General features: G+C 39.5%; 1 protein-coding gene across 8 annotated transcripts in view; it reads right to left on the reverse strand.

Annotated features, from left to right (window-relative positions):
• The window catches only part of rnf220a (ring finger protein 220a), a 123,792-nt gene extending 110,474 nt beyond the window's left edge, over positions 1 to 13,318 (reverse strand). For 3 of the 8 annotated variants that reach the window (XM_056743548.1, XM_056743546.1, XM_056743544.1), the window contains exon 1: positions 13,239 to 13,317. The gene's annotated coding sequence lies outside the window, so the exon portion shown is untranslated. Of the gene's footprint in view, positions 1 to 2,295; positions 2,585 to 13,238 lie in introns of those variants that run through there. The other 5 variants (XM_056743549.1, XM_056743547.1, XM_056743542.1 and 2 more) reach the window with 4 other exon arrangements.
• Between the last annotated feature and the right edge of the window lie 856 nt (positions 13,319 to 14,174).

A 14,174-nucleotide genomic window follows, 5' to 3' on the forward strand; every position in this document is an offset into this window, starting at 1 on the left:
GTTTGGCTCTATTTGTTCCAGTTCAACTATCAATTCATGCGTTTATTTTAGAAAGACAGTTCAACCTTTGAGGAGCATAATTTCATTAGATAATATTTCTAAGATTAAAAACACATTAAACTTGATGTTACTGTTTAAATATTTAAGTGCCAATCCAACACAGTGCAGTGAAAAATTAAATGTAGTAATCGAGATTTAGGACGAAATATGTATGATGAGATATCAAGTAAATTAAGCGTGTAACAGTGATAAATGGATTGGACTGTATCACTGTCTGGGAGAAAGCGCGTGGATAGTGCGTTTCTGAGCTGTTAAAATACATATTAAACGAATTAAATTTTATTGCATCAAATGAGAACATTGGATTAGTTTTTTGGTTTAACTACAGCCTAAAATACAACTTTATGTACAAGTTATTTAAATATTTTCACAATTTTAAAGAACTAGGTATAGTCTCATGCTTAATAAACATTATTGATGAACGTCAAATAATGACTAAAAATAATGAGCTCATAAATACCTTTTACAATGTACAATTCAAGGTTAACAAATTGAAAGATGTTAAATTAATGAAGATATTTATTTAATAACGCGTGTATTCTGTTATCCAAAATCTAAATAATTAATGTGACTGCTAAGAAGACAGAAATACAAGCTATGGCGTCGTGTAGCTCCACTTTGACACTTATCTGAAATTATGTGATTAAAAAATCTATAGCCTACAATTTAAACAGAATATTATGCAAAGGGGAAAAAATGAATAATGTCAAGTGTTTTATTGCGATTACTTGTTTGATTATTTTTTATTAAAAAAGTGCATTGTTATTTTTTAAAACAACGCGTTTGTTTTAATTTGTTATTATATACAGTTATTTTAGACTATCAAAAAACTCCGAGTAAGTAACTCGACCTATGGCATAACAACTCTGTAGACTTTACACACTAAACGGATAGGAAAACAATCTAAGTCTGAGTTTTCCTAAAATATTATATTAATTTCTGAAAACAGCGGAAACACTAAAATTGCTGTTGTGTAGACCATAGTGACCCATACTAAACAGGTGTTTCCTTACACTTTGTTTCCTTGATGCAAGGATTTTATCAACGTTCCTCTTTACAAGTGTTGTCTGACTGCTTTGGATAGGCCTAGTTTTCTTATTTAGCAATGACCTTTGACAGATTAATTTAGACCTAAACATTTCTTCTTCAATTAACACACATATGCGTTGAGAGTGTTACGCAGGCCAACAGTGTATTGTGGCTTCAGAAGAAAATAATTACCCGCAACATTGGTCTCGTGCGCATTAATTCCCGGTCTGATTGCAGACCATAAATGGAGAGGACTATAAATGCTATAGTAAAATCTCATCGCACAGGAGCAGTTCTCACGTCCACTTGAAGTCACAAATTACTTAGGAGACCTGTATAGGAAAGCAGATAAACTATGCAGGCAGCTGTGCTAAAGGTGGTAAAACATCAATAAGATCAGTATGTTAGTAATTTAATAATAAAATTAAACCGCTAAACATCATACAAAGGCATATTCAATCTATATATATATTGTGGGTGACCACAGACAGCCATACATCATCACGGGCATCATAACATCAAGTTTGCACACAACAACACGTTTAGTTGCATTAACCCCAAAATTACAGTATTCCCACGAATCTACACCAAAGAGAGAGCAACCCGAGTTAAACTCAAAATAGCTGGAAAAAATAGCTGCCTTTGTTTACACACTTTGTGTTCCCCGGCATGTTACAACACAAAGCATTTAATAGCCTTGTTGCCATACGATTGATTTCCATACGATAGCAATATTTATACAGTTGCACATTACATACCTATTTCAACTCTCAGACGAATGGGTGCGCGCGCTCCAGTTTGCAGAGGTCAAAATAAACTTTAACGCGAAGAACTGATGTAAAAAGTCAAAACAAAGTAAGCTAGAAAAATGTTTTAGGAGTTCAGCAACTTGTCCACACTAAAAGCATCAGTGCTCCATAAAGACACTCACTAGAATAACTGCCGCAATCAAGTCATCACGAAACATCCGATACGAGAACTAGAAATATGCCAAAGGCATTCATAAAGTTGCGCACCCTCATCTTGCGCGTAACTCTGTTTCCCTACAAAAACATGACAAGCAAAAATAATAACAACGCCTGACTAAAGAGATGTTTGATCAGATCACAGGTTAAAACTAGATTTCCTCACATTAACATGTAAATGTTAGACGCGGCAAGTTCCGATCACAAAAACAATCTCTGTCAAGATAAGCGGAGCACTTACGTTGTTTAAAATCCTTTGGAAGGTTTAAGTTGTCCTTTTATGCCCACAAACGAAACTTTTGGAAGCCGGCGAGCGAAAGCAGCGGAGAAGCCAAGTGGAGTCGCACCTCGGGCAAGGAACGCGAGACGGTCGCCGCGCGTGAGACACAGTTCCCGGGTCGCGTCGCGTGTTGAGAGTTGTATCAGTTGCATGTACCGATGAGAACGAATCTGCGTTCAGTGGCAAAGTAGAGACGATAGACAGAGATTTGATCAGAGGTGGAAATGGTGTTGGAGGTGCAGTGCTGCCGCTCAGCGCCAGGTTCGCTCATTGACTGACATTCATTCTCTCTGCTCGGCTGAGACCCTGACCCCCCTTTCCACGCTCCCGTGGGGGATCTCATGGGCTGTTTTGTGAGCACGGAATGAATTATCCTCTCTCTTCAGCATTTAGAAGACTTGGGAAATGAAGTCCACGGCAAAACAAAAGACGTGCTAACAATGTGCGAGGTCTTTACAGAAATAGGTAAGTCTTGGGCGTCCCATTGCTGCGTTCATTCTGTTCCGATGCGCAGTTAAGCCTGCCTTTATTTTTTCCGTGTGTAATAATTCACTTTTTTAATTCTTTACATATCATGTAAAAAGTTTAAATAATGTATTAGTTGCTAATTTGTGAAAAGAGCTGCTTTTAGCTGCGTATCTTGGGAACATTTGTGTAACGGAGAAAAAAGTACTGAACGCGTTTTAATATACGCACGAATAGACTTGAAATCGAACGCTTTAAGAATGTTTATGAAAGCTTTATCTAAGATAAATGAGATGTTGTGTTTTTTTTAAAGAGTAAGGCTCCTATATGTGACTTATGCGTCCACCTGACACACACGCAGACAATAAAGTCCACCTGCTGGACACAGCTGGAACTACACGCCGCTCCAAACAAGCAAAATAAAGCGCAACTTCACGTAAATAAACTTATTTTGTACAGTATGGTTTTTATAATTTTACTTTATTCTAAACCAAAATGTAAGTTTTGTTCAGTAAATGACTCGGGCCACACAGTAATGGGTGGGAGAGTGTAATGTTGGGGTGATGGGAAGGCAGAAGCCATACATATGTGCATTACTGCATTACATTAGCACTCTCTTGTATTGCTAATGACCTCCGTTAAAGCATCAGTGAAACAGAGGAGGAAAAGACCCATCCATGTCCAAGGTCCCTTTCCATTCAAAATCAAATTTCAGTCCTCAGTCTCTTAACATGTCTCTAAATGGACTGGTGTGGATTGGTGAAGTGCTTTGATGACAGCTCTTTTTACCGGGCTTAAGCAGAAATCCTCTCCTCCACTTCCAGAGCCCCCTGATTCGATTGAAATTATTTTACATTCTCTCTGGACTGTATCAAATAACAAAACATATTACTGTGGCTTAATTGAATCCATTATAAGTAAAGCTGGGACATTTATAAGTCTACACTACAGTTGATATAAAAGTTGAGGCAGCCAGAGAGCTTCATCCGAGTGTAAATGATCTCTTGATGATAGAAACATTACCGGTTTGATGTAAGTTTTAATGTAAGTTTTAGAGGCAACCATCCTACTTTGGACAGTAAAGACTATATAAATATAGAGAAAATGTGGATAGAAGGTACTCAAATTTTATGCTAATTTCACAAGATATTTTGTGTTAAAAAAATAGTTTTTGATTGATTAAAAAAAGCAAAAATCTTCTGTTACAAGTCACATTTATTTTGAGCAATTTTGTCTGTCTCTTTAATGCAAGGCAAGGAAGTAATTGGGGCACATGGTGTTTGGAGGAGGATGACCGCTGTAATAACAGAGACATCTTTTTCGACACATCATTCAGGTCTTAATTATTACCTGTACATCTGTGGTTGCAGTGAATCGGGTGCCAGACGACTTATAGTAAGATGTCCCACACAATAGAGCCTTAGCACGCATTCCTCATTAGCATATGTCAGCCCCGTGCATCACATGGCTATTCATTTCTGTCACTTAGCTTTGGAAGTGCTCACGCTAAGAGCTGGGAAATTAAATGGCGTATTCTTAACCCAAGATATGCCTTCGTCGCTGAGCCTGTGAAAATAAATTAATTAAAAAAGGACAAGACGAGGAAAGATTGCATGAAGACAACAGAGGATGGAAAAGCAAAACAGGAAATTGAAATGACAAGATGGTAATAAAAGAAGACGCAGAACAAGTGGATCAAACTTCACCTGGGGAAAAAACAAACATAATCTGACACATAACAGCAACACTTCAGAAAAAGACACATCAGGATGATTTGATAATGATCCATTGACAAATGTTGTAGAGTAAAAAGCTAAAGAAACACAAATGCGGAATGGCTGTGAGATTCCTGCAAAAAATACTCATTAAATTTCTCTTACTCTGAACTCTTTCCCCAGCACGGGAGCTGAACCAGGCTGAGCGGCTTGTTTTAACCAGAACTGTACAAGGCCCCTCTTCTTATCTAAATCTGAACCGGAGGACAGCCATCACGCTCAGCGGATCACCAGAGTCTACTGCAATGTCTCTATATATACACACACACATGCACGCACACAAAAGAACAGAGGGGGAGAGCGTAGCATTCATACTGTAGACAGTGCTATGTGATCAAAAGGAACGGGGAGAGAAAAAGTAAAGAGAGAGAGAACTCTAAAAATGGCTCTGCAGCTGATTCTGTGAGTCCTGGTAGACACTCTCTCCAAACACATACACACACACACACACAAGCACACCGCTTTCATATTTAACTAAAGGCAGGGCCCAGCGTGTGTCGTACTCCAACAGGGGGACACGTAGCTCTCGCTCGTTTGAGGAGCTTCGGCTTTGTTTCCCCTTCGTGGTGTGGTACCTTGGGGGTGAAGAAGGGGGGTTGTAACTCTTCTTCTTCTTCTTAACAGGTAATAGCATCAGGTATGAAGATGCAAACAGGCAAACCCGATCGCTCTCAAGTTCCTTCAAGACTCAGCTCCGGAATATGGTGCTATAACTTCCTCACATAAAATCAATGATTTGTTTAATTTAGACAGAGCTCGTAAATGTGCTAATTTCAGAGACAGCCCACAAATCTAGAGGGCCTTGTTATCCCATTTGCTGCTCCATTAGTTGGGAAATGATACAGCCAGCGTTGTTAAGAAACCAAACGGTAGGTCTGGCCGTGCGGAGGAGGAAATAAGTGACGTGGCTCTCAGCGTCGATAACAGAACCGAATGCATAGCGGCTGACATCAGATTTCGACGCCAACCAATATGCATCCCATTTTTTATTAACGATTACAAGTGAATCTGTTTCCTGGAAAGGGATAGTTCCCCCAGAAATGAAATTTCAATCATCACTTACCCTCTTGTCATTTCATACCTGTATGACTTGCTTTCTTTTTTGCAGCACACAAAAGAAGATATTTTAAAAAATGTTGGTAACCGAACAATGACACCCACTGACTTCCAGTGGTTTTGTGTCTAAACAATAGAAGTAGGGATGCACCGATACCCTTTTCTTAACAACAAGTACGAGTCACAATATCGTTTTTCTGGTACCTGTTGATACCGTTGCCTGTGCCGATGCCTGTACCTTTTGACAACACAGACTAATAAAAGACTAGATTTAAGAATAGCTTCTTAAATACAAACAACTCAACCTTAAAAACATTATGAAAAATTTGCTTTTTTATGTCCTTATCACAAACTTTCAAAGCAAATGTCACATGAGGTATCGGTGCATTTTTATGAGTACACGAGCTTAGTATCGGGCCCGATACCGCTACGGGTTTCGTGCATCCCTAAATAGAAGTGCAAGGCAACGCTTTGTTTGGTTACAAACACTCTTCAAAATATCTTCTTTTGTGTTCTGCAGAAGAAAAGAAAGTCATACAGGTTTGAAATGACAATAGGGTGAGAAAATAATGACAGAATTTTTTTTGTGAGAACTATCCCTTTAAAACTTAGAGCACTGTGTCTTATTTTTTGTTTTCGGTGCTCTCCTAGTTTGTTTAATATATATAAAAAGCTACATAATAATGTATAATATAAAACTAAATTCTTCAAGTTTAAAAGCCAGGCACAGAATGAGAGGGTATATGAAGGATACAGCATATTCTATTCATAGCTTGAGTGATCCTGTTTAGCGCTCCATGTTCCTGTAAAAATTATTTTATCAGTGGTGTTACTGTCACAGTACACACAAACGCACAACCCTTTTCTCAGTGCCAGGCATCAACACTCATTTGTCTGACTGGGTCTCAGCAATTAAGGGCCACACAAGCAAATGCCACTTATGACCTGAAGCACAGACACACTGACAAACAAACAGAGACAAATCAAGGGGTGATTTAAAAGCAAAGGGCTAAAATCTCAATATTTGGCCATTCCGATTTAGCAGCTTCCCCAGAAAGGGCCATAAATTCATCCTTCCATACATAATTAATATGACAGTGTGATGTAAATCTGAATCGACCCTGTTTGGTTAAGGACCGAGGTTTGCGTCAGCACCATGTCGTTTTATTTGCCTAACATCTATGTGCGTGTTTTTATACAGTACTCCTCAAATAATTAAGAAAGAAAACTACAAATCAACTCAAACTTCGACGCCAAATTACCTCTTTGGCTCCGAGTTAAAAAGAGCAATAGCAGATAGTGAGGTGAGTTTTTATCTGATGAGACACTTCTACGGTTGGCCGTCATATTGCATTTGGATTATCAGCTGCCACTTTTATGGCACCGCCTCATCGCCGACAACCACGGCACAGCACCTTCTGACAGGACTCTGGGATACACTAGCGCCCGTGGAAAGCCATTTAAATCAACTCATGCCGTCTGGATCTTAGCTCTTCTGCAGACGGTGCGCAGTAAATCAAGTGAGGCTAATATGAATCAAATCAAGACAATATATTACACTAATTGCCTTATCAGATGTCAGTCGCAAATGCTTTAAGGTCGCCTCGCAAAGGGTGTCGGGGGCTGCATTTAAAGAACGAAGGGCTGTCCTTGAATAACTCTATTTGAGGAACAGTCTACTAAAATAACTAAAAAAAAAGAGTCTTTCCGCGTCGCTGAAGTGTTTATGCGCCTGGTGATACATCCAAGAGCAAAACAAGGGGCTTTGTGTCGCATCAGCTCCACAGTTTCCTCTAGGATTATAAGCGCGCCCTGAGCGAGGGAGATTGCTCCACGGCACGCAGAGCTGCCACCTCTGACTGTGAGCATGATTCAATGTGATGTCCACTTTGTGTCCCTTTATTTGGCTCTGAAAGGAAAAGCTTGTCTTTTATGTCTGCCAAGCGGCCTTTTCCAACCCCTGCGCAGCCAATCATACACGCTGTCAGCACAGCTATGTTTTACACTAAAGCCTGTTGTTCTGTTTAGAAAGCTTAGATCTGTTTATGGCGCAGAAATGATACAGCCTTATGGCAAAATCAATGAAGTCACATGGGTTATAAATATATTAATTTGAAAGACAGCGGAGGCGGAGTAATTATACAAATAAAACGCGGTGTTCTCGGCAGGAAATGCAGTAAGACATAATTGATTAGCATTTTGAAGGTGATAAGACATTTTTCGCTTTGCTCCGTTGTGTGGCGCGCGCGCATGTGTGAATTTTAGCCATCTTGACACGTCCTTGTGGAGTGATCTCAACCGTGATGGTAATAACAATAATTATCTTCTAAGTGTTGAAAGTCAAAGACATGAATATTCTCATACAGCGTTAAGTTCAGCAGACAAGTGCTTTCACATGATTTCGTCAGGACAAATTAACAGTAATTGCACATTGAATTGTTCCAGAAATATCAGATGCTGTTGCTTTCCTAGTTTGATTTTATGATTTGGTCGCGACGTATAATTTGTTGATCATGACTGCGAGGAAATTGCGTCGCTAAAGACGCGTAAAGAAATATTATTACCAGATCGAGTCAAAACACGAAAATACCACTCAAGGCAACCAAGACGTTACACTTTCATTCGGAGAAGGGCAAAATCCGCCATCACTTTTGATTAAATTTTTAGTTACTCTTTCACATGTGTTAGATTTTTGAAAAATTGTTATTAATAAGGACATGATTTCTAGAGATTAACCCCTCGTTCCTTTATCCGTGATCCGGAGACCTTTGGAAAATTGATCTTGTTAGATTGATGGATGTCCTGTTTAAAGGTTTGTCCTTGTGCCAGTGTTTTTGCTGTAATCCTAGGGGCTCGTTTGTTTAATGATGCAATTGTATCTCATTTTGTCACTTGTGTGTAATGTCACATTGAACAAACTCCAACATATTTGGAGTTTGGGTTTAATTCGACTTCAAGAACATGTTTGGTCAGCCATATTAAATGTGGAAGACAGGTCTAGATAGATAGGGGAAAATTTGTACCTGACATGTAAATACTAAGAGGATAAAGACAAAGACTATTTTACACAACAAACACCAAACCAGGAAATCCAGAAAACTGTATGGCATTCTATATATTTTTTAAATGCAGTAAAAACTAATATCAAGAGTTCTCCTCTGAATGCAGTGAATAAATGTTGACAAGCCCTAACAAAGCCTGGACTGATGACCGTCACAAACATACATCCATTCACCCCAGGATGAGGGTCAAAATGGGCTTCATTATGGAGCAGCGTCATGGGGTCCTGTTATCAGTCCCTCTGCCATGGGTCTGACCGCTTGAGATAGAGCTCTGATAGAGACAGTGCTGTGGACAGAGCCTTGATGTTGACACACAACATATTAGTCTGCCTGGAAAAATGGGGCTTTGCCCCGAATTTCCATTTCCTCTCCGGCCATTTAACTGGCCTCATCAAACAAGGGCAGATGGGGAGGGACATTACAGATGAGGCAGCATGCGGGTATGTTAAAGGCAGATGGAGGAAAAGGGATGTTTATCGTCCATGTATTTTTAAAGAGGGCATCTGCAGTGCTGCATGTACAAACATACTTTGACCCTAGAAAGCAGGAAGTGAAGAGTAAGAGACTGGATCTCTTGGTACGGAATTCCCAAATCGGAATAGTCAATGCGGGCCATTTAGTTTCATTACCTCTGACACGCACCTTTCCCCCGTGTTATTAATGCCCCTTATAACGGCATAAAATTGCATATTAACTATTGATCACCTATTACCATTCTTCAATAATCAATTCAAACTGCTTTAACAGCATTCAAGTCCATCTTTATTTTAATCCATCGTAATTGCCTCTTTTGTCTAGCGTTGCCATTTGAGTTAAGACAGGTCACGAGCAAAATTAGTATTTATCATTCCATTATGTTTGAATAAACGGGATAATCAGCACGTCAAAGACAGGCAATGCTAAAACAATTATTTATATAGACTGGTAACCTTTTGACCCATGACCTAACTACAGCGCAGTACAATGCAGGCTGCTGTTTGCGAGAGATTAAAGAGAGACAATCTGTTGCACCTGTCGGCCAAGTGTGTCGATCCATGTCATTATAGCTCACAGCGGCCATGAAAGGCCCATTTCCCAAGCCTAGCTAAATGATGACATAAGCCTAGAAATGCACGCTGGAGTGTCAAACGGGCCTACGGATACTTTCAGGTTCAACTATCACAGTTTATAAGATCTATAAGGATACCATAGAAGTGGAACAACTAGATGAATTTCAAATGACCCACCGTGCCAATTAGTTCAGAGTTTTGGGCTTCCCTGTTGAGTGGGGGGTTGAATTTAAAAGAAGCCTGTGATCTGGCCCGTTTTCTGCGACAGCAGCGGTGGGCTTCCAATAGCTTTCCGCTCCCCCTGAGTTCACAGGACACGTATCACCTGCGCTCGGCATCACGGCTCCATTACGGACCTGCCGCAGCTTCTGTGCTATTCTGCGCATCTGCTCCCAGTGGTTCCAGCATCTGCGGTCAAAAGCCCATAATGAGCTCCTCTCACTCCAGCTGTCCCACTGATAGCCTTAAACCAGCTGCATGCTGGGAGCTGCAGGGCCGGGCTGTCAGCAGGCCGATGGGCTTGACCCTTGACCCCTACCGTAGCCGAACTTCAGCGCTCTGACTGATGACGCTGAGATTAGCGCTCCCCGGAGATTCACTGCCACACGCTTGGTCGAGGCTTTGCTATTGAAACATTGATTCATAGGATTTCCTTTTCCACACGTGGGTTACAGACAGGGTTCCTATGTAGCCTTTGAACTTTAGCAGTGACTCCGCTGGCTTGTCAGAGGAATAGCAAGTCGGCTGTCCGAGTTCCTGGTTGGAGCAGCCATCACTGAAGTGTGATTAGAAGTCCACCAAACAAACATGGCGGACTTTATTGAATTCCTGTCAAGTCCATGCAAACCAGAGGTGACAGATGTAATTTGTTTGTCCCGTTGGTTTAATTTAAGCTGATACCTTTAAGCTAGAGCCAGAGTGTGTGAAATGGCAAAAGGAAATGGGTATGCAAACAGTGGAGGGTCCATGGAAAACAAGAGAAAGAGAGAGAGAGAGAGAGAGATTCACTCTTACTATTTAACAAAGGGGTTAAGGTTTGGTTGGTAAGTGGGGACCTGTTAGCCCCTGTTGGTAGAGATCGGTCCTACACTACATGGCTACCAAAGGAAAAAAATTCTATTCACATTTAAAATATGCTTTTGAAAGCAGCACACACTTTATATATAACTTACATTTTATAATAGTATGTCTAGTATACTTGGCTTCCTGCAGGATGGCATTTAAATCTCAGGTGACTGAGAGCAAAATGATTCAGTGAGCCTGTTCAAGGCCACTTCCACAAGAAATTTACCCGAACCTAGGTTTACCTTAAAATATTTCATGTTTTATATTTATTTACATATAAGTTAACACACTGCTTTTAAAGATTTGCAACAAAAACTGTGGCCCTGAGATGGCCCTCAAATTTTCTCAAATTTTCTCATTTTCTCTGTGGCCCTCAAAAAAAAATAAACAAAATCTCATGTCAATCACTGTCATTAGTTTTTGCCAAAAAAGCACAACTGCAAATGCTACAAAGCAAAAGCACAGTGTTAATGTCACTGTGCCTTTAGATGAGTAAAACATTGCGCTATACCCAGCTAAAATGTTACCAATTTTCACTTTTTTATCATTACAGGGACTTGCATAGAATAAAAATAATATCCCATATAAAATGTTACTTTTTTATCAAATTAATGGACTGGTTTTATAACTTTTTGTACGATGATGCTGAGACTCTAAATCATGTGGAAATGAGTCTAAATATCTACTCATTCATACGAGGCCAACAATCATAATTCCTGACATACCAAGAAGTATACGTGGCTTTCCATTTAAGACATTTAGGCATGGAAATGATTACATTTAGCAGATGCTTTTATTAAAAGCAACTATGATACAGTAGTTGATTTATGTGGAGACTGAAAGAAATCAAATTGTTACAATTTGTTTTAGCTCCCAAATAACACCCAAAGTACCATAGAATGGTGTAAATAAACACTTCTTTCATTCAGTCTGATCTGATGGACTGAATTTAAATCAAGGGGATAACTGCTTCTGAAATGAAAAAAAGTAAAGGACAGCCTAGTATTAGAGACCTCCTAGTGTACACGCAAGGCTAGCTGCATCAGCCACAGAGATTCAACATTTACCTTCTGAAAACAATCCATTAAAACTGTGCTGGGCTGTTGGTCCTGCCACTCCACAAGGAGCAGAAGAGGGAATGGAGAGACAGTGCGAGTAAGGGACACAGTGTATTAACCAGGACTGAAGGCATCATGTGAGTAACAGAGTCTGCACTAGAGAGAGAAAGTGAGATAGCGAGCATGGTGAAGAGAGAGAGAGGGATAGGAGAGAGTGAGTGAGGGCACTGGCGGACAGCTACAAGATGGAGTAGCAGCATGCGGGAGATAAGCTGTCGAGGCGGAGACAGTGTGTGACAGTCCTCGAAGCGGCAAGCAGGCGAGAGTGTGACAGGGAATACAGAGAGCTGCATTATTGTTTAAATCATTGATTGCTTCCTTCCTCCTCAGCCACTGACGTCTTTGACACCAGAGAGAAGAGTGAAAAAACAGGGTGCAACATCTCCTCCTCTTCCCCTTTGTTCTTCCTCATTTCCACTGGATGCACCATATACCTGCCGTCTTTGTCTTAACCATCAGTAGGTGTTTGTCGTCTTGCGTTTTTTTTTTTTTTTTGCATCTGTTTTACCATTCCATTGCTTTTTGAATCACATTCACCTGGTTCAGAAAATTCGGTCATTATTTACTCACACTTGTGTTGTTGTAAACCTGTCTTCACACAATAACAGTTTACGGTGGCCACAGGCTGTCAAGCTCCAAAAAGAATACAAAAATCAAGTTTGACACATTGATGCTCCGTCACATGACACAATTGATGTGACGTCCTGCATCCAAAGAACTCTGGGCCTGATACATCAATACTACTGTATTGGTGAGGGTCCTGCTTCATCTTGGGTCCTCAAAATATTTCACATCATTAACCCCAGAAGCTCCAGCTCTGTTAGATTTCTGACATGAATAATTATTCAAATTAAGAGTGAATAATTAATAAATTTGAGCCATCTTAAATTTCGTTCATCAAATAAAGACGTGGAATTTAGTACATGAGTCCAGTTTGCTACTTTAATGGTTCTTATAATTTGGCTTATTAGCTTTGACAGCCTGTACTCCTTACGCTATTGTATGAAAACATATAATTGAGCTGTTAAGTGAACTATATAAAATACACTGCAGCTACATCTGAGGATTTAAAGAAGCCGACATTTTAAAAATGCACTATTAAGGTAAATGAACGCAGTTACAAAAACATGAAAGTAGATAGGCTAATTTGATTTGTACACTTATGCAATGCGAAAACTGTTTATGGTGTACTTTATGCTAAATTGTTTGTCCACACAATTATATTTTTCCATAAACATTATATTTCAATAGGCTTTCTATTACCTGGTACCATCACATGCAACACAAATGACATATAGATACTGTCTTACCCACCGCAAAAACATCCGAGCACCGGTCTCATACGTCATCACGTGCCTCCATGACCAACTCGTCAGCGTCCACCGGAGAAGACATCCGGAGTTACAATCCAGTGGGAAATGCGGTCTGTTTAATACAAGTAAATCTTTTACTTTCACGCAAATTGAGATTGTAACATTGAAATAAATCATTTCACAAACATTGGCGGTAGAGATGCGGCCTCAGGTTATTTCGCTCCACTTGCTGTTATGGCGTCTAAAGACGCGGATGTTTAAACGGCCTGAGAAATTAAACGAGTAACCCTCACATAGTCGACCTGCTTTCTTTTTCGCTTAACTTTATAAAATAATACAAATGAACATAAAGAAAAGTAAAGAACATAAAGAAAAGAAGAAAAATACCCGTACAAGAATCGGAAGTAAAATATATGAAATATGAACAAGGATTGCTACTGTAGCTTTGCCACATATACTGTATATAAATAAATTGCATCATACAAAATTTTATATATATAATGTGTAGTTTCATATTAATGATAGCGAATTGTGAGCGATAGTGAAAAATAACTGCTGCTTTTTTTCTGTAACAGAAGATCGTCCATTACTGCCTCTCTGGCTCCTCCCACTTTAGCCTCGTGTTTTGTTGAGGATGACTACGTAATGAAATAAAACTATTATGTTAACTATAAAACAGCGTTATTTTCATCTAGTTTTGAAAACATTTTGAGTAATCATTCAAACTAATATTTCTTGGATGTTAAGTTAAAATGTAGCAAGTAAATTTTAGTTTATTTTATAGATCTAGAGTGGGATTTATAGCAGCCACTAGCTTAGATCTGTATGTGAATAGCATAGTTTTTTCTGTTTGTTAGAACCAAGATATGTTGTTGTAATATTAGCTGTGTAACAAAGCAGATTTGAGTGCATTGTCTATCCGGAACAAGTGTGTTGT

This window comes from Triplophysa dalaica, chromosome 3, assembly GCF_015846415.1.
Source record: "Triplophysa dalaica isolate WHDGS20190420 chromosome 3, ASM1584641v1, whole genome shotgun sequence".
Taxonomy (NCBI): Eukaryota; Metazoa; Chordata; class Actinopteri; order Cypriniformes; family Nemacheilidae; genus Triplophysa; species Triplophysa dalaica.